Source organism: Eptesicus fuscus, chromosome 1 (assembly GCF_027574615.1).
Source record: "Eptesicus fuscus isolate TK198812 chromosome 1, DD_ASM_mEF_20220401, whole genome shotgun sequence".
Lineage (NCBI taxonomy): Eukaryota > Metazoa > Chordata > Mammalia > Chiroptera > Vespertilionidae > Eptesicus > Eptesicus fuscus.
Window position 1 is genome coordinate 99,148,762 of NC_072473.1, and position 18,945 is coordinate 99,167,706.

Sequence of the window (18,945 nt, forward strand, 5' to 3'; positions counted from 1 at the left end):
TTACCATATAAAACTAGGAGTAGATACAGTTGAATGTAGAAGCTTGTAGGAACATATTCTTGTGGATGTCAGGGTAATGTTATAGGAGAGATTGCATTTGAGCTATCACTGTGTCTTAAATGATGTGTATGAATTTGCCAGGCTGAGGACAGTTAGAAAGGGGAAGGAAGGCTGTTAAATCAGAAAGTAATGTACAAGCATCCCTAAACTAAAACTTAGAAAGAGCCCTAGATCTTCTCTTGAAAAGCCCAATATCCATATATTACAGATGTGATGTGTGCAGATTGGAAAGGAAATGTGACCTTCCCCATCTCACAAAGTGGCCACTGGCTCTCAACTAAGTATTCTTGCCCATCAGTCCATACAGCCTCTGTTGTGAAAAAATAAAAAATGTCATGACATTTAGAATTTCTGGAAAACTCCATTCCCAATCTCATCCCACTTTACTTGTATGGATCCTCACATTTTTAACCCAGACTGGATGAACAGCTTCAGGGCCATCCTCTAATACACCAGTCTATTTAGCATAATGGAGTAGTGGGATACACAGGGACAGGCACAATAGGGTGTTTATTTCCCAGCCATTTCTCCAACTGTGTGCCCATCACTCTCAAATCCCTGCAGAAAACTAACTCCTTAAAATTACTCACTCTGATTTAAATATCTAATCATTTAGGACATGTAGGACCTTTTAAAATGTGAAATATATAAAGCATAGCAAAAGAGATAACAGGCAAAACCATAGTAGCAGGAATATACCCAGATATGCAGAACTATTGCCATTTATTTATCATAATAATGAAACAATATTAAAACCAATGGTAATAAAAATCAGTTATGTGAAAGAAAGTTTCTACTTAAAATATGGAAAAGCTGACATATAGTGTGTCCTAATACAGTTCTTGAATAAATCAATCATGATACTTAGTACAATGATTTAGGCACTAGAAAAACTAATTTTTACTGCAGTTCTGCCATTTACCAGCAGTGGTACCCTAAATAACCTCTAAAATCTCTATTTTCTCATCAGCAAAATGATATATAAATATCTATGTAGGGTGAGTGTAAAAATCAAATAGAGTAATGCAAGGGGAAACATTTTTTAAAACAATGAAATGTTATCCTGATATAAGGTATTAATGTTATTCAGACTCGTTTTTAAAAATAGTGTACTTAGATTTTTAAGTGCCAATTTCCTTAAGTGTGATCTATTTTTATTTTATTTCCAATTCTTAAATATTGCTGTATTAAATGCAAGTGCATTTTCAAAGTGCCCTGGTTGATGACTACAGATATATTTTAAAATATAATTATGTAAATTAGAAGTTTACATAAGTCCAAGTGGCAATAAATAAATTAATTTTGTTACTTATACAATCATCTCAAAAATATGTTTTTGTTGGCTTGATTGGACTGACCACACAGTGCAACATGATTGACTTGCATTTATGTTGCCTCTATATTTTATTCATCTAAAAACACATTCTGTAATTAGAGAAAAACTGAAAGATAATATTTCATATATGGAATTTCACAATGTGTGAAGGACTTTCACATTCATTATTTATCCTAAAAATCACCTTTTATATTAGAAGAAAACATACAACATGAATTTTCTTGGTACTGTTACTTATCTTTTATAGATGAGGATAATAATGCTGTGAGGGGTGAGGTGATTTTCTTATCTGATGTTCTTTCTCCTATACTACAGCTCTCTTTCAATAGTACAGCTTGAGTTAATATCCAATAGCACATAAAAATGAGGACTGTGTTCCCTACCCAATGTCTCAGGTGCCTTAATTTTCTGAAGTTAGGGATTCAGCAATCTCTTAAGAAGAGACCTGACCACCAAGCACAGATAAATTAATTTATGAGATTATATGTAAAGCAGGTTTCAAATATGAGAGCACATTTAGTTAATATTTCTTATATTAGTTAAACAAATATCTAAAATAATTTTTAACAAGTGATACTTTAATGCTGCTTATAGTGTTTTTTTTATTATATTCAACAGCCCCCCATACATATGATATCAAATGCATGTAATTAGCAGGTATTAAAAGATTCTTATAATAAGGTAAGCAAAGATGATCAACCATTTCTTAGTGATTCATGTGTTTATGCAACATCTTTCCTCCTTAAATCAAGTCAGTTTTAACAACAGTCTCCTTGAGCATGTTTTTTGCTTTTAATGGAAAATAATAAACCTTAATGGATTCTCCTCTATCTCACAGCACTACAGATCCTCATATTATAAATATATGAAACCTGTAATTTCACCCCCAAAGACTGCTATTTCTATTCAATGTTTTAAGCTTTAACAGCAGACTGCTTTAAAGAGGTTCTATTCTACAAGGAGCTCCTGGCTTTAGCATAATATCCTGTGAAGGCTTACCATAATTGAAACAAAATTATACATAAAGAAAAGAAGTGAACAAAGTATAATCTTTAAGGGAGTGGATATAGTGTGTTGTTTTTTTTTTTTGTTAAATTAGCATTAATTCTCTAAGATTCAAATGCAAATACATCTCTTTTATTGGCTTAATAGAGCTCAACTTATTATAAAACTCTAATATGAAGAATAGATCCAATATGGGGTCTGTGAGGAGGGTTCTGGGGAGTAGCCTTGGCCTTGATCCCAACAAACCTAAATGCTGTGAGCCAGAAGTAGAAGTGTGCAGGGAACTTTGAGAGACTTTGGTATGGCCTAGAGGGCATCAAGGAGGCCAGCACATGTACAAAAACTTGCATGCATGGTAAGAGTTCAGCCTCATAGTCATCTACCCTGATGGTTGATCCCAGACATGAACAGTCCAACAATAATCAAGACCCAATTACAATAGGAAGGCCCACATAATTCACACAAGGGACATTCTTAGCGCATCCAGCTCAGAAGATCATTTAGACTGTGCTACTGGGTCCCACAGGACACCTACTACATAGTGCCACCCATGAAAACTGGGAGTCATAGCAGACCTATCTAATGCATGGAAGCAAACACAAAGAGATAGCCAAAATTGGGAAACAAAGAAACAAGTCCTAAATGAAAGAATATGAAGAAATTCCAACAAAAGAGCTAAATGAAATTAAGGCAAGCAATTTTTCTGATATAGAGTTCAAAGTAAATGTTATAAGGTTGCTCAAGAAACTTATTGGGAATTACAAGGAACTTAGTGGGAACTTCAACACCAGGAAAAATTATATAGAAACTGTGGACAAGAACCAGTTGAAAAGTAAGAATAGCATATCTGATATCAAGAAAGAATTAAAACTCTATTGGATGAAGCAGAGGATTTAATCAGTGATTTGAAAGATAAGGAAGAAAAAACACCCAATTAGAGCAGGAGAAAGAAAAAAGAATTAAAAAGCAGAAGGATAGTTTAAGGGAACTTTGGGACAATGTAAAATGTAACAACATCTGCATCATAGTGGTACCAGAAGGAGAAGAGAGTGATCAAGGAATAAAGAACTTGTTTGAAGAAATAATGACAGAAAACTTCCCTAACTTAATGAAGGAAAAAGTCACATGTCACATAAGAGCAGGAAGCACCCAGAGTCCCAATGAGGATGAACCCAGAGATCCACACCAAGACACTTCATAATTTAAATGGCAAATGTTACAGACAAAGAAAGAATCTCAAAGGCAGCATGAGACAGAAAGTTAGCTACAAAGGAGTTCCCATTAGACTGTCAACTGATTTCTCAACAGAAACCCTTAAGATCAGAAGAGATTGGCATAAAATATGCAAGGACCTGAATCCAAGACTACTCTATCCAGCAAGGCTATCACTTAAAATTGAAGGTGAAATAAAGAGCTTTCAAGACAAATAAAATGTCTAAATGAATACATTACCACAAAACCAGCATCACAAGAAATGTTAAAGGGACTGCTTTAAGAAGAACAAATAGGGAGAGAGAGAGGAACATATGAATAAAGAAAAATGCCAATAATTAAATATCTATCAATAATAACCTTATTTTAAATGGATTAAATGCTCCAATCAAAAGACATAGAGTAGCCGAAACCGGTTTGGCTCAGTGGATAGAGCATCGGCCTGGGAACTCAAGGGTCCCAGGTTCGATTCCGGTCAGGGGCATGTGCCTTGGTTGCGGGAGCATCCCCAGTGGGGGGTGTGCAGGGGACAGCTGATCGATGTTTCTCTCTCATCGATGTTTCTAGCTCTCTGTCCCCCTCTCTTCCTCTCTGTAAAAAATCAATAAAAATATATTTTTAAAAAAAGACATAGAGTAGCTGAATGGATATGAAAATGCCACCCATATATATATGCTGCCTACCAGAGACATACATCAGAACAAAATATTCACATAGACTGAAAGGGAAGCAATGGGAAAAAATATTTCCTGGAAATGGGAAAAAAAGCTGAGGTAGTAATATTTATATCTGACAAAATAGACTTAGAAATAAAGGTCATAACAAGAGAAAAAGAAGTTCACTACATAATATTAAAGAGATAGATCAAACAAGAAAATATAACCCTTGTAAACACATATGCAACCAATATAGAAGCACTTAAATATATATAAAAACACTTGGTGAACTTTAAGGGAGAGATCTATAGCAATACAGTTATAGTAGGGGTCTTTAACACGGCACTGACATCAGTGGATAGATATTCCTGACCCCCCAAAAAAAATCAACAAAGAAACAGTGATCTTAAAAAATACACTATATAAGATATATTTAATTGATACTTACAGAACATTTCATCCCAAAGCAGCAGAATGTACATTCTTGTCAAGTGCACATGGAGCACTCTCAAAGACAGACTACATGTTAGGACATAAAAGAAGTCTTAAGAAATTCAAAAAGATTGAAATCATAACAAGCATCCTCTCAGATCACAATGGCATGATACCAGAAATCAACTACAATTTAGAAAAATACTTCAAAAACATTCAAACACATGGAAGCTACTAAATAGCAGGTCATTAAACAATGAATGAATATACAATTAAATCAAGTAAGAAAAAAAAAAACTTCCTGGAAACAAAGGAAAACAAACACACAATAACTCCAAATCTATGGGACACAGCAAAAGCAGACATGAGAGGGAAGTTCTTAGCATTACACCTACCTCAAGAAATAATAAAATCTCAAATAAACAATTTAAACCTACAACTAAAATAATTAGAAAGAGAACACCAAGAAGAGCCCAGAGTAATAGAAGGAAGGAAATAATAAAGATCAGAATGGAAATAGATGACATAGAAACTAAAAAAAACAATACAAAAGATCAATGAAACCAAGAGCTGGTTCTTTGAAAACATAAACAATACTGATGAACATTTAGGCAGACTCAAGAAACAAAGAGAGAGGAAACAATTTAAATCAGAAATGAAAGAGACAAAATAACACCTGATGTCACAAAAATACAAAGGATTGTAAGAAAATGCTATGCACAATTATATGCCAACGAATTGGACAACCTGAGTGAAATGAACAAATTCCTGGGAATATACAGTCTTTCACAACTCACTCAGGAAGAATCAGAAAACCTGAATAGGCTGATAATAACTAATGAAATTAAAGCAGTATTAAAAAAAACACACACCTCCCAACAAACAAAAGTCCTGGACCAGATGGCTTTACAGGTTAATTTTACCAAACATTCAAGGAAGAATTAACACATATCCTCCTCAAACTAGTTAAAAACATTTAAGAGGAGAGAAGACTTCCAAGATCATTTTATGAGGCAAGCATTATCCTCATTCCAAAACCAGATAAAGATAATATAAAGCAAATTACAGGCTAATATTCCTGATGAACATAGGTGCTAAAATCCTAAAAAAAAAAATAGTGAATTAGATTCAGAAATACTTTAAAAATATCATACACTATGACCAAGTGGAATTTGTTCTGAGGATGCAAGATTGGTACAATATTTGCAAATCAATAAATGTAATAAACCACGAAAACAAAATGAAAGTAAAATATACATGATCATATCAATCCATGCAGAAAAAGCATTCAACAAAATCCAGTACCATTTATGATGAAAACTCTCAGCAAAGTGGGAATAGAGAGATGAGACTTCAACATAATAAAAGCCATATGTGACAAATCTATTTCCAACATCATACTCAGTGGGCAAAATCTAAAAGCATTTCCCTTAAGATCAGGAACAAGACATTTCGCTTAAGACCAGGAGCAAGATAAGGATGTGTTTCATCACTCTTATTCAACATAGTACTAGAGGTCCTAGCCACAGTGAACAGACAAGAATAAAAACTAGAAGGGATCCAAATTGGAAAGGAGGAAGTAAAACCGTCATTATCTATACTAATAAAAGGGTAATATGCTAATTAGACTGGGTAAACCAGACATCTTCTGGTCGTCCTGCCTTCCTTCTAGACAAAGCCACGATGGCGGGGACCAAGGCAGAGGCAGTTAGGGGCAATCAGGCCGGCAGGGGAGGGCAGTTAGGGGTGATCAGGCTGGCAGGGAAGGGTAGTTAGGGGCAATCAGGCCAGCAGGGGAGGGCAGTTAGAGGCGATCAAGCAGGCAGGCAGAGGGGTTAGGGACAATCAGGCAGGCAGGCAGGTGAGTGGTTAGGAGCCAGTGGTCCCGGATTGTGAGAGGGATGTCCGACTGCTGGTTTGGAGAGAGTGCAGACTGGGCTGAGGAACCACCCCCCCATGCACGAATTTCATGCACCAGGCCTCCAGTTCACAGATGACATATTATACACAGAAAACCCTACAGACTCCTCAAAAAAGCTGATAGATTTAATAAATGAATTCAGAAAAGTCACAGGATACAAAATTAACATCCAGAAATCAATGTCATTTTTATACAACAATAATGAATTCTCAGAAAGAGAAACTAAACAATCCCATTTACCACTGCAACAAAAAAGTAAGAGACCTAGGAATAAACTTAACCAAGGAGGTAAAATAACCTCTACTCAGAAAACTATAGGAAATTGATTAAAGAAATAGAAGAAGGTACAAGCAAGTGGATTAGAAGAATTAACATCATTAAATGTTCATACTACCCAAAGCAACCTATAGTTTCAGTGCAATCCCTATTAATATACCAATGGCATATTTCACAGATCTAGAACAAGTATTCTAAAACTTTATATGGAACCACAAAAGACCTCAAATAGCCTCAGCAATCACGAGAAAGAAAAGCAAAGTTGGAAGGATCACAATACCAGATACCAAACTGTACTACTTTTTTGGTTATTACATAATAAATATAATCAAAACAGACATATATAAATACAAATATAAATACTATATGATTTCACTTATATGTAAAATCTAAAGAAAAAATAAATGAACAAACAAAACAGAAATAAACTTATAAATACAGAGAACATTTTTACTATTGCCAGAGGGGAGGGGTTTTGGGGGACTGGGTAAAAAAGGTGAAGGGCCTGGCCACATGCCTCAGTAGTTGATCATTGACCTATAAACCAGGAGGTCATGGTTCAATTCCCGGTCAGGGAACATGACCGAGTTGTGGGCTCCATCCCCAGTGTGGGACTTGCAGAAGGCAGCTGATCAATGATTCTCTCTCATCACTGATGTTTCTGTCTCTCTCTCCCTCTCCCTTCCTCTCTGAAATCAATAAAAACATACTTAAAAAAAGGTGAAGGGATTTAGAAGCACAAGCTGATTTTATAAAATAGTCATAGGGATGAAGGTATAGCATAAGGAATATAGTCAATAATATTTTAATAACTATGTATGGTGCCAGATGCGAACTAAATTTATCAGGGTGATTACTTCATGTTAATTAAATATCTAATCACTAGGTTGTGCACCTGAAAATAATATAATATCATAGGTCAACTTTATAAACTGATGAACAAAATAGATCCAGAGACATAGAAGCATGGAACAAACTGGTGAATCTCAGAGGGAAGGTGGGAGTGGGGGCCTGGGGGGACGAAATTTGTTGGGGAGCACAGGAGACTTGGTTGGAAAGTCTGTAAGGAGGTAATTCCAAAAAGGGAATTTGGCTGAAGGTGGCCTGCCCTTGTTTTTCAGAATGCCCCTAATTGTTCTTTGACCTTTCCAAACAAGCCTGTGTATGTGCAGACCCTTGGATGTTTACCAGAATCTTTATGCTTAATCTTTAGGTGTCCTTGCTTAAAAGACACTGCAGACACATGTGTCCTCCTAAGATTACCTACCCTACTGATTGTATCTAAAATATAAACTTTATCTCAAACTGCTGTTACAATAAAAATCTGAAGAGGCAGGTGATCGAGGCTGACTTGTTCCTTTAGCCAGGCAGTCCCTTAGCCCTCTCTTTCACAGCAATCCTGTGTCAGAGCAATCATCCATCTGTCACTCAGGGTCTGCTGGTCAGCCCCATCAGAGATTAATCAAAAAACTTATATCCATATATGCATAATCCATGGACACAGACAATAGTGTGATGAAAGCCTGGGTGCGGGGGAGCAGATGCAGGGTGGAGGGATAAACAGAAAAATGTGGATGGACATCTGTAATACTTTCAACAATCAAGATAAATTAAAAAAAAAAAAAAAAAAATTTAAAAAGCTGGATTGAATTTTCCAGTGAACTAATATGAACTGGATTTTGTTTTTGTGTTTGTTAAGTGAGATAATCTTACTAATAAAAGCCTAGGTGGTCCTCATGCCTTCACACCATGATGCCCTCATGCTGTCACAAGATGGCTGTGAGCACAGCGGGCGCACGCACGCAGAGGGGCGGGGCTGGGCTTGACGCTGCATGTGTGGCACAGAGCCTCCCTGGGAGTCCTGCCTCCTTCCAGCTCTGCGTGTGGCCATGCCTGGAGATCCCACAGCTCCACATGACATGGAGGAGGCAGGTCCGGCGGGTCCCGGCACAGTGCAGAGGCCTGGGGGTCTGCAGCTCTGGCCTACCTCTTTGGGGCAATCCATCAAGGATCCCTGGATGGGTGGGCAGGGCCTACCTCTTTGGGACAATTGATCACGGGGCTCCCACACCATGAGAGGGCACAGGCCAGGCTGGCTGACCCCCCCCCCAGTGCACAAATTTCATGCACCAGGCCACTAGTTGCTTTAATAATTTTATCAAATTCTTTTGTGAAAATTATTCTGTTGTTATTTTCTATCAATTTTGTGGTCAGGTTTGGCAAGCTACTTTTTTGTAGAAATTGTGTATTTCATTCAAGTTTTCACATTTATTAGTATAGAGTTTTAAATTTTTTATTTTGGTTTTAATTTTATATCTTAATATGATTATTTCCCTATTATCATTTAATATTTTAAATAGTTATGCTTTTTTCTCCTGACTAGGCTAGGTGAAAATTTGCCTATTTTACTTGTTTTTAGTCAAAGAATCATAATTTAGGATTATTTATAAGTTCTATTGCTATTTTTCTAATTTATTTCTACTTTTATTTTATTAATACCTCCCCCTGCTTTTCTTTCTTTTTATTTGTTATTTTAAATACATTTTCCCTTTTAATTAACTTTATTGGGGAGACACTGCTTAACATAATTATATAAGTTTCAGGTGCACAATTCTGCAGCATATCATCTGTACACTATATTGTGTCTTCACTACTCCAGGTCAAGTCTCCATCCATCACCATTTATCCCTCCTATAACCTTCTCCACCTCCCCCACCTCCCTTCCTTTGGCAATCACCACACTGGTGTCCATGTTCATGAGTTTTTCTTTTTTATCCAATTACTCCTTTTCTCTTGTTTATTTTATCGTTCCTTATCTAATTGATTCTAGATGCCTCCTGTTTCAGTGTTTTTATTCTTTATTTTTTACTGACATACATTAAGGTTATAGATTTTTCTCTAATCACAGCTTTACCTATACCCTACAGCAGGCGTCCTCAAACTACGGCCCGCAGGCCACATGCGGGTGTTTTTGCCTTTTTGTTTTTTTACTTCAAAATAAGATATGTGCAGTGTGCATAGGAATTTGTTCATAGACTTTTTAAAACTATAGTCTGGCCCTCCAATGGTCTGAGGGACAGTGAACTGACCCCTGTTTAAAAAGTTTGAGGACCCCTGCCCTACAGGTACTGATATTAATTTACATTACAATTGATTTCTGTAAATTCTGAAATTTCAATGTATTTTGCTTCTTACCCAAGAGTTTCTTAAAATTATTTTTTTCTAATGTTGAGACATTAGGTTCTTTTTTTCCCTGTAATCAGAGAATGTCATATATCTTGATTTCTATATTTTAGAATTAAAGAGATTTAATTTATAGCATTCTTTACTTATTTAATTTTTTATTTTTAAATTATACTTGACCTAGAATATTATAGTTCCAGATATATAACCCCAGGATTAGACATTTATATCACTTACAAAGTGATCACCTTGATAAATCTAGTACCCTTCTGATACCACAGAGTTATTATATTATTGACTATATTCCCTAAGCTGTACTTTACATCCCCATGATTATTTGTAATTAGAAATTTGTACCTCTCAATATTTTCACCTTTTTCAACCATCTCCCCAACTTGTCTCCCATCCCGCAACTTTCAAGATATTTTTTATATCTATGAGTGTTTCTATTCTGCTTGTTTACTTATTTTGTATGTTTTTTTATATTCCACATATAGTAAAGTAATTTGGCATTGTCCTTCTCTGACCTATTTCACTCAGCATAATAGCCTCTAGGACCTAGAGTCTAGGTTCATCCATATTGTTGCAGTTGGCAAGTTTTCATTACTTTTTGATGGCTCAATCATATTCCATTGTGAATATGCACCACTTCTTTCTTCATTGATCTATTGATGGACACTTAGGTTGCTTCCATATCTTGGATAATGTAAATAATGCTGCAATAGACATGTATGCATGTCTTTTTGATTTAGGGTTTTGGGTTTCTTTGAATAAATACCCAGAATTGGAGTTTCTGGGTCCTTCTCTGTCTCTCTCTCTCTCTCTTTTTTTTAATCCTCACCTGAGGATATTTTTCCATTGATTTTTAGAGAGAGTGTAGTAGAGAGGGAAAGACAGAGAGAAATATCAATGTGAGAGAAACACTTCAATTGGTTGCCTCCTGCACCAATCCTGACCAGGGCCCGGGCGAGGAAAGGAGCCTGCAACCAAGGTACATGCCCTTGACCAGAATCGAATCCAGAACCATTTGGTCCCCAGGCTGACACTCTATCTACTGAACCAGACCAGCTAGGCCTCTGTCTCTTTTTGTAGACTATGTATAGCATACACACTTAATATTGTGATTATTTCATGAAGTTTTATAAAATACATAATTATATATCTAATAATCATACATGGTGTTCTCTTTGCATTTTTGCTTTGGGCATAAAATATTTAAGGTAGGAGTGCTAGCTGCTTTTACTTTTGCTAACATTTGTCCATATTTTGTAGTAACTTTCCTTAACTTTATCATCAGACCCCCCAGTATAAAATAAGCTCCATGAGGGCAGGGATAATATTTATCTTATTCAAAACCATATCTTTAGCTACTAGGAGAGTTCTGAGCATATAGTAGGAGTTTGATCAATATTTGTTAAATGAATTTATATTCTTAGAAGTAGAAATTCTGGCTCATAGGAAATTGGTTCTGGCAGTTAGGAGGTCTATGAAGGACAGAAAATGGAAACCTTATTAGGTATATCAGATATAAATTTAAGACTGTGAAATTGGTTTTTGAACACATTGTGGAAGTGATTTCTATTTGCCAATAAAAAAAGCATATCTTTCTTTATTAAAGTCAATGAATTTACCTGAGCACATGAACACCCAGCTACAGGTTAAATTTCCCGCCCTCACTCTTAATTAGGTGTGGCCATGTCATCAAGTTATCACTAAAGAAAGAGGAGTGAAGCAATCTGTATAACCTCTGATTCACTTAAAAGGAAATTGCTTGGCCGAAACCGGTTTGGCTCAGTGGATAGAGCGTCGGCCTGCGGACTCAAGGGTCCCAGGTTCGATCCCGGTCAGGGGCATGTACCTTGGTTGCGGGCACATCCCCGGTGGGGCGTGTGCAGGAGGCAGCTGATCGATGTTTCTCTCTCATCGATGTTTCTAACTCTCTATCCCTCTCTCTTCCTCTCTGTAAAAAATCAATAAAATATATTAAAAAAAAAAAAAAAAAAAAAGGAAATTGCTTGTCTGCCTTTCCCATGAACTTCATGAGAGAGGTGATTAGGGGCTGGCCTTGACCTTGCAGCATAGTGGGCCTCTGTTTAGCTCACATATAGTCTAAAAATGTTTGCACTTTTTCCACTGATATCTAATTTTTTTTTTTCAAATTTAAATAGCGGAAGTAGTTTTAATTTCTGAGATGTTTAAATATTTATGTCTTAAAATACAACTGTTATATCATGCTTGTAAATTTGTTCAGTGAAAGCTTAAATACCTTATAACATTCATTTTTTTACTGATCCTGAAAAATACAGTGAATTTGGCCATTCATCACTGTTGTTGCTGAGGCTGGATCTAGTGCCCATAGCACTGCATTACCAAGACTACCAGAGAAAAAGTTGGCATTTGACCCCTAGAACTGTACTGTCATGCAAAACTCAGAAGTGTAGGCCATTCAGTCTGCTTCAGACTTTCTCAAAGGCTTTACAAGAACTATAAGAAAGAAAAGAAATATGCATTCTCTCATTTTCTTGCCATTTAGTCTCCCCCTGTGCCTTCCATAAACAAAACCTAAACTGAAGCTAGCTGGCATGAAAGTCTGAGTAATATCCATCACCTACCAAGTACAGTGCTTTGGATATAGGTGTTACTTAATATTACTTCTATTCCTAGATCCCTTTTATTTATATGCACATACATGAATGTGTATGAAAGTTATCTTCTGTCTGTTAGTATTTTAGCATTGTACAATATTCATGCCCTTCTTATTCACTTCACTATAGATTTTCAGCCCATGGCTGTCTACCAAGTCAAGGAGTCCATGCTTAGAAACTCCACAGAAGTATGCCTGCTGCTCTTCCCTGTACTTAAGTATCAAGCTTTCCTCTTTATGGCTCTGACACTTAGATGGTGAACAGCTGATTTTACTTCTGTCTCTACTGAGATATTACATGATAGGCAGTGTTGAGGAGAGACAGGAGGATTACACAAGAACTCATAGGGAGACACCAAAAGGTATGGGCTTTTAATACAAGATTCCCAAAGACAATTTTTCTTATTATAAACTTTTTCTACAATTATTTGATGTTATATATAGAAAGGAGTGTTCCTGCCCTCTCAAACAAGTTCATGCAAAACTATTTTTATTTATTATATTACTAGTGGCCCGGTGCATGGAATTCATGTAGGGGAGGGGTGTTCCTCAGCCCGGCCTGCACCCTCTCCAATCTGGGACCCCTTGAAGGATGTCCTACTGCATGTTTACAGGGATAGGGCCTAAACCGGGAGTTGGACATCCCTCTCACAATTTGGGATTGCTGGCTCCAGCCGCTCACCTTCCTGCCTGCCTGCCTGATTGCGCCTAACCACTCTGCCTGCTGGCCTGCTCACCCCCAACTGCCCCTCCTGCTGGCCTGCTCACCCCCATCTTCCCTCACCACTGGCCTGCTCACCCCAACTGACCCCCTGCTGGTCTGCTCACTCCAAACTGTCCCCACCCCTCTTTCCTGATCACCTCCAACTGACCCCCACTGATGGCCTGCTCACCCCCAACTGGCCCCTCTGCTGGTCTGCTTACCCCTAATGACCCCTGCCATCCCATCCTGGCCTGATCACCCCCCAGTGACCCAAGGTTCCAGCCCCTCCTTTTTATCTTTTTTTTTTCTTTTTTCAGCACCTCCTTGAGTGGAGGACAGGGCTGGCTGGAAGCAAGTATCTAGGATTTATTTATCTTCTATAATTGAAACTTCGTAGCCTTGAGCGGAGACCAGGTCCGGTCAGGGCGGGCGGGAAGCTTGGCTTTCTCCATCGCCGGGGGCAACCCAAGCCTCCTGCTTGCTCCAGCTCCATGGCCAACATCATCTTGGTTGGGTTAATTTACATACTCACTCCTGATTGGCTGGTGGGCATGGCTTGTGGGAGTAGCAGAGTGATGGTTAATTTGCATGTTTCTCTTTTATTAGTGTAGATACTTTTTGAGGGGGCATGTCTCACAAATATGGGCTACTAACATCTTTCACAGAAAGCATAAGTAAACTGTAGCTCCTATCTCAGAATATACAATCAGTGGGAATTATCAGTTCCCCTTCCAATGTGTTATCTGACCCACATGTCCTTACATAAAAGTTTTTTAAAAAGTCATTTTGTTTTAATGATAGCAAACATCAAACCTTGTTGATGTTGACTTTAAATTCTTCAGTCTTCAGGAATTATACTTCTCTTTATTACCCAAGGAAAGTTTAAGTCCCATCTGGCTTGACCTCATCAAGTCAAATATATTTAAAAGCTTCTCCTCACACTATAATTTTGAGGCTGACAGTGTGAGTGATGCATCTTTTCTGCACATCACCTAAGACAACTGCCTTGCTATGATCCTTTGCTCCAAACCTTGCATTTCTCCTCCTATCACCTCTTTTTTTTAAAATATATTTTATGGGTTTTTTTTTTACAGAGAGGAAGAGAGAGGGACAGAGAGCTAGAAATATCGATGAGAGAGAAACATTGACCAGCCGCCTCCTGCACACCCCCCACCGGGGATGTGCCCGCAGCCAAGGTACATGCCCTTGACTGGAATCGAACCTGGGACCCTTGAGTCCGCAGGCCGATGCTCTATCCACTGAGCCAAACCGGTTTCAGCTCCTATCACCTCTTAACTGCCTTTCCTAAAGCCTTTCTCATAACATTACCATGTGACTTTTCCTACATTTCTCCAAAATACAACTCTTATAAGAGTATAACGTTGCCAAAACTTTGCTGAATTGAAATACAATGCAGATAATTTAAGATTAGCTATTAGATACCACTCTACTCTCATGGCCTTTAATAAGAGCCCCTCAAGGTTTCTAGTCTGCCTACATGAATCAGAGGCCAGCTCACCTCACACTGATGGGTACAAATACCTTAGACTATGCCTCCCTTTATCTGATCCCAAAATTCCTATGCTGAATAAAACAAAGCAAAACAAAACAAAACACAAGTTGCCCCTTCCTCCACTATCAGATTTGCTTTGAAATAATTATCTTCTGAAATATGGTTTCAACCTGTGATGGCACATTACTGTATGTTCTGTAAGTATAAAAAAGAATAATAACAAACATATTTCATACTCTACTACTTTTTTCTTTATTTATTAAGTTATTACATATGTGTCCTTAACCCCCCATTGCCCTGCAACCCCCCCACACTATGCTCTCAAACCCCTGGTGTCTGTGTCCATTGGTTAGGCTTATGTGTATGCATACAAGTCCTTTGGTTGATCTCTCTGCCTTACCCGCACCCTCCCCTATCTTCCCTCTGATCTACTACTTTTTTTCCTTAACAATACACACACACACACACACACAATACACACACACACACACACACACACACACTAGGATTTTCATATTAAAATTGCATTTGAAATAATCAAAATGTCTATCAATAAGGATTTATTCGATAAATTATTAACATCAATACAAAGGAAAATGCAGGGGCCTGATGCGGCGGGGGCCAAACATGGCGGGGATCTCCCTTTTCCGCGTCCCTAGCGGAAAGAGAGATGAACGAACCAGTTCTAAGTGGAGGCGGCCAGGGACTGAGAAATAATAGAAATAAAGAAAACAAGAAGCAAAAATAGATTCATGAAGCTGGGGCTGGGTGGGATGCCATCTTTCCTCTCTGATGGAGAGGCAGCATGAGGACGACCCTGAGCCACCCAGCAGGTTTATTTTATATCCCAAAAATCCAGGAAGTAACACCAAAACTTAGGATCAAAGGAGCTTATTTGCATTCTTAATTAGGCCCCAGCATTACTGGATTTACATATCTAGACCCGCCCCTGCTGACACCTAGGCTGCTATGAAGTCAGAACTGATTAACATGTCCAGCCTCATTGGGGAAGCACATTCCCAGGGCTTGACTAGGCCTAAGCCCTGAGTTCGGCTGACGATAATTAAGGAAATGCCCAGGTGCCTCCCAGGCGGCCCTCTACAGGAAAAAGAAGTAGCCATTAAAAATCTTGACATGGAAATATATACATACATATATATATATATATATATATATATATATATATATTTGCTCTTCTTTTTATTTATTTCCTTAGGATAACTACCTTGAAGTAGTCTTATTATTTCTTAGAGATATACATATATTAATTCTCAATAGATATTACAGAATTGCCTTCCATAAATGTTATGCAAATACATATTTACTCATACCCTCATAAAACTAAGTATTTTCATCATCATAAATCTTGGCAAACTTTAGATTACCTATGTCAGGAAGTGTTTGCTTTGAGTTTTACTGCCAGTGGAAATGATTTGAGGCTTAACACTCTGGCCTATTTTTATTTGTGAGAGATAGATAGTTCATGTTCTGGTCTCTGGCCATGATAGGATTAGAGAAAGAAAAACATGCTTGCTAATAAGGATGTTGATGAAGAGGGAGATGTCAAGGACAATTCTGTACTTCAGGATTTTGCAACAAGATGGATTTTGATAAGAATAGGAAAGATAGCATTGAAAAAGGTATTTTAGCCCTAGCCAGTTTGGCTCAGTAGATAGAGCATCAGCCTGTGGACTGAAGCGTCCCAGGATCAATTCTGGTCAAGGGCACATACCTCGGTTGCAGGCTCCTCCCTGGCCTGGGCCATATATATATATATATATATATATATATATATATATATACACATTTCAGAGGCAATGCTAGATAATAGAGGGTTTTATAAGCAAAGGTGAGAAACTAGAATAAAATACAGAGTGGAACTAGAAGCCACTTGTATCAGTTAGCTACTTCTACCAGACTAATTACCTCAAAACTTAGTGTCATAAAGCTATAGTGATGTAGTATTTCTCATGATCCTGTGAGTTAACTGGTCAGGTTTTTGCTGGTTTTTCAACGGCTAATTCATGTGGAAGTATTCATCTGTAGGATTCAATGGGCTGCAAATTCCCAGATGGCCTTAACTTACACATCTAGCAGACTCTGTTGGCTGTTGGCTATGATAGCTGTGTTCCACTCAGCATGTTCACTTATCTGTCATTAGTCTAGACCAGCTTCCTTAAGTGACAAATTCAGCAGTATTCCAAGGGTTTGAAAACAGACGCTGTAAGGCCACTTGAAGCCAAGGTTCCTGAACTTTTATTACATCATTCCTGTCACATTCTTTAGCAGAAACAAGGCAGAATGCTTTCTCAGATTCAAGTAGGTAGGGAAATAGGCTTTACCTCTTAAAAGAAGGAGAAACAAAGTCATTGAAAAGAGGCACATATCCTGGTATGTGATATATTTGTATCTCTTAATCTACCACATATAAAATCATTTTAAGAAGGGGAATCACATAATCTGTATTTTTAAAAGATCACTCTGGCTGTTGTGAGATGAGTGGATTTCACTGGACAGTAAGAATCAGAAACATCAGGTAAAAAGTTTAATTCCAAAAGAGAGACTAATTTCTTAAAGTTTTTTTTTTTTTTATTGTTGACAGTATTATTGATATTCCCCACTTCCCCCTTCCATCTAGCTCCCACCTCACCCCAGGTCTTACTTTAATAAATATTACTAGACATTTCTGAGTGAACACTGTCAAATTTTACAAATTTGAATGAGGTATTGTTTATAGTCTAGACTGGCTATCTTTCTGTATTCAGTCCATTATAGCTAAAGAATAATGAACAATGATAAATTTCTATGAGAAAGAGGCTTTAGAAGAAAATGTTCAGAACCATAATCTCAAAAATGCAATCATTGAGTTCATACAATGTATATCTACAATGGAGAATGCTAAATATATTTTCATCACTATTCAGAAAGTATTCTGATAAAAGCAAATGTTTAAAATTGCAATTTATTGTCCATCATATTTCTCCTTAAATATCATAAAAGTTAGATTGCTACTTTACAAAGGAACTTTGAATTGGTATTCATTGAAAGTCAAAATATATTCCTGTGACCTAATTAAAAGTTAAAACTTAGAAATTGGATGAATCAATTTACAGCAATGAAGAACTGATAATGAGAATGATGTTCCTAAAAAAGGCTTGATTGGATATATAAAGGGGTTTGATATGGTGTGTGATGACATGAAATGATATTCTACTCTGCTGCAAGAATAGGTAATGAATGAAGTAATCAGGAAAAAGGAAATAATCCATTAATCCTAAAGGAAGAATTACAGACATTTGGAAAAGAAACTCAAAATATGCCAGATCTTTTCAATTGTCTAGTTATTAAAGTACATATATATTTTAAAGTTAATTCCCAATACAGATGAAGATATATTATGACAAACACTCTCCTTCAGTGCTGGGGGAGGCATATATTATTGTGGTCTTTCTTGGCAAGATGTATTTCTAACCTTTAAAAAATTTTATTTTGACTCGATAGTTCCAATGATAGAAATGGCCTTAGGGAAAGAGAGATCCGCATGCAAGAACTATTCATGAGATTTTATAAAGGTAAAACAATGGAATCTAAATGGCCAAGAGTAGGTGTTTAAATAAATAAATTATGACTTAATACAACGAACTACCATGCAGTTATCAATTATGCAAGAAATACACTGCTAGTGGGTAGGGTGCTTATGGCTACAGAGAAATGAACAAGTTAAAAAATCTTATCCCCCCAAAAAATCTACAAAATTGGACAAGTGATTGATAACAACCATTTAAAGGATATGAAAATTCACCTAAGGCAAGCAACATATTGAAAGGAGTTTATTCACAAAATATGCTGAAATTCAATTAAGAACTGTTAGGAGTCTATGGTGTTCTGTCCTGAGGCTGTTTCCATTCCCCTTGAGTTCAATCAGAACAGTTGTGATACTGGGATAGTGTTGGATGTTAGAAATAGCAGCTTTATTGCTAACGAGGGCCTACGTGAGGATGGTA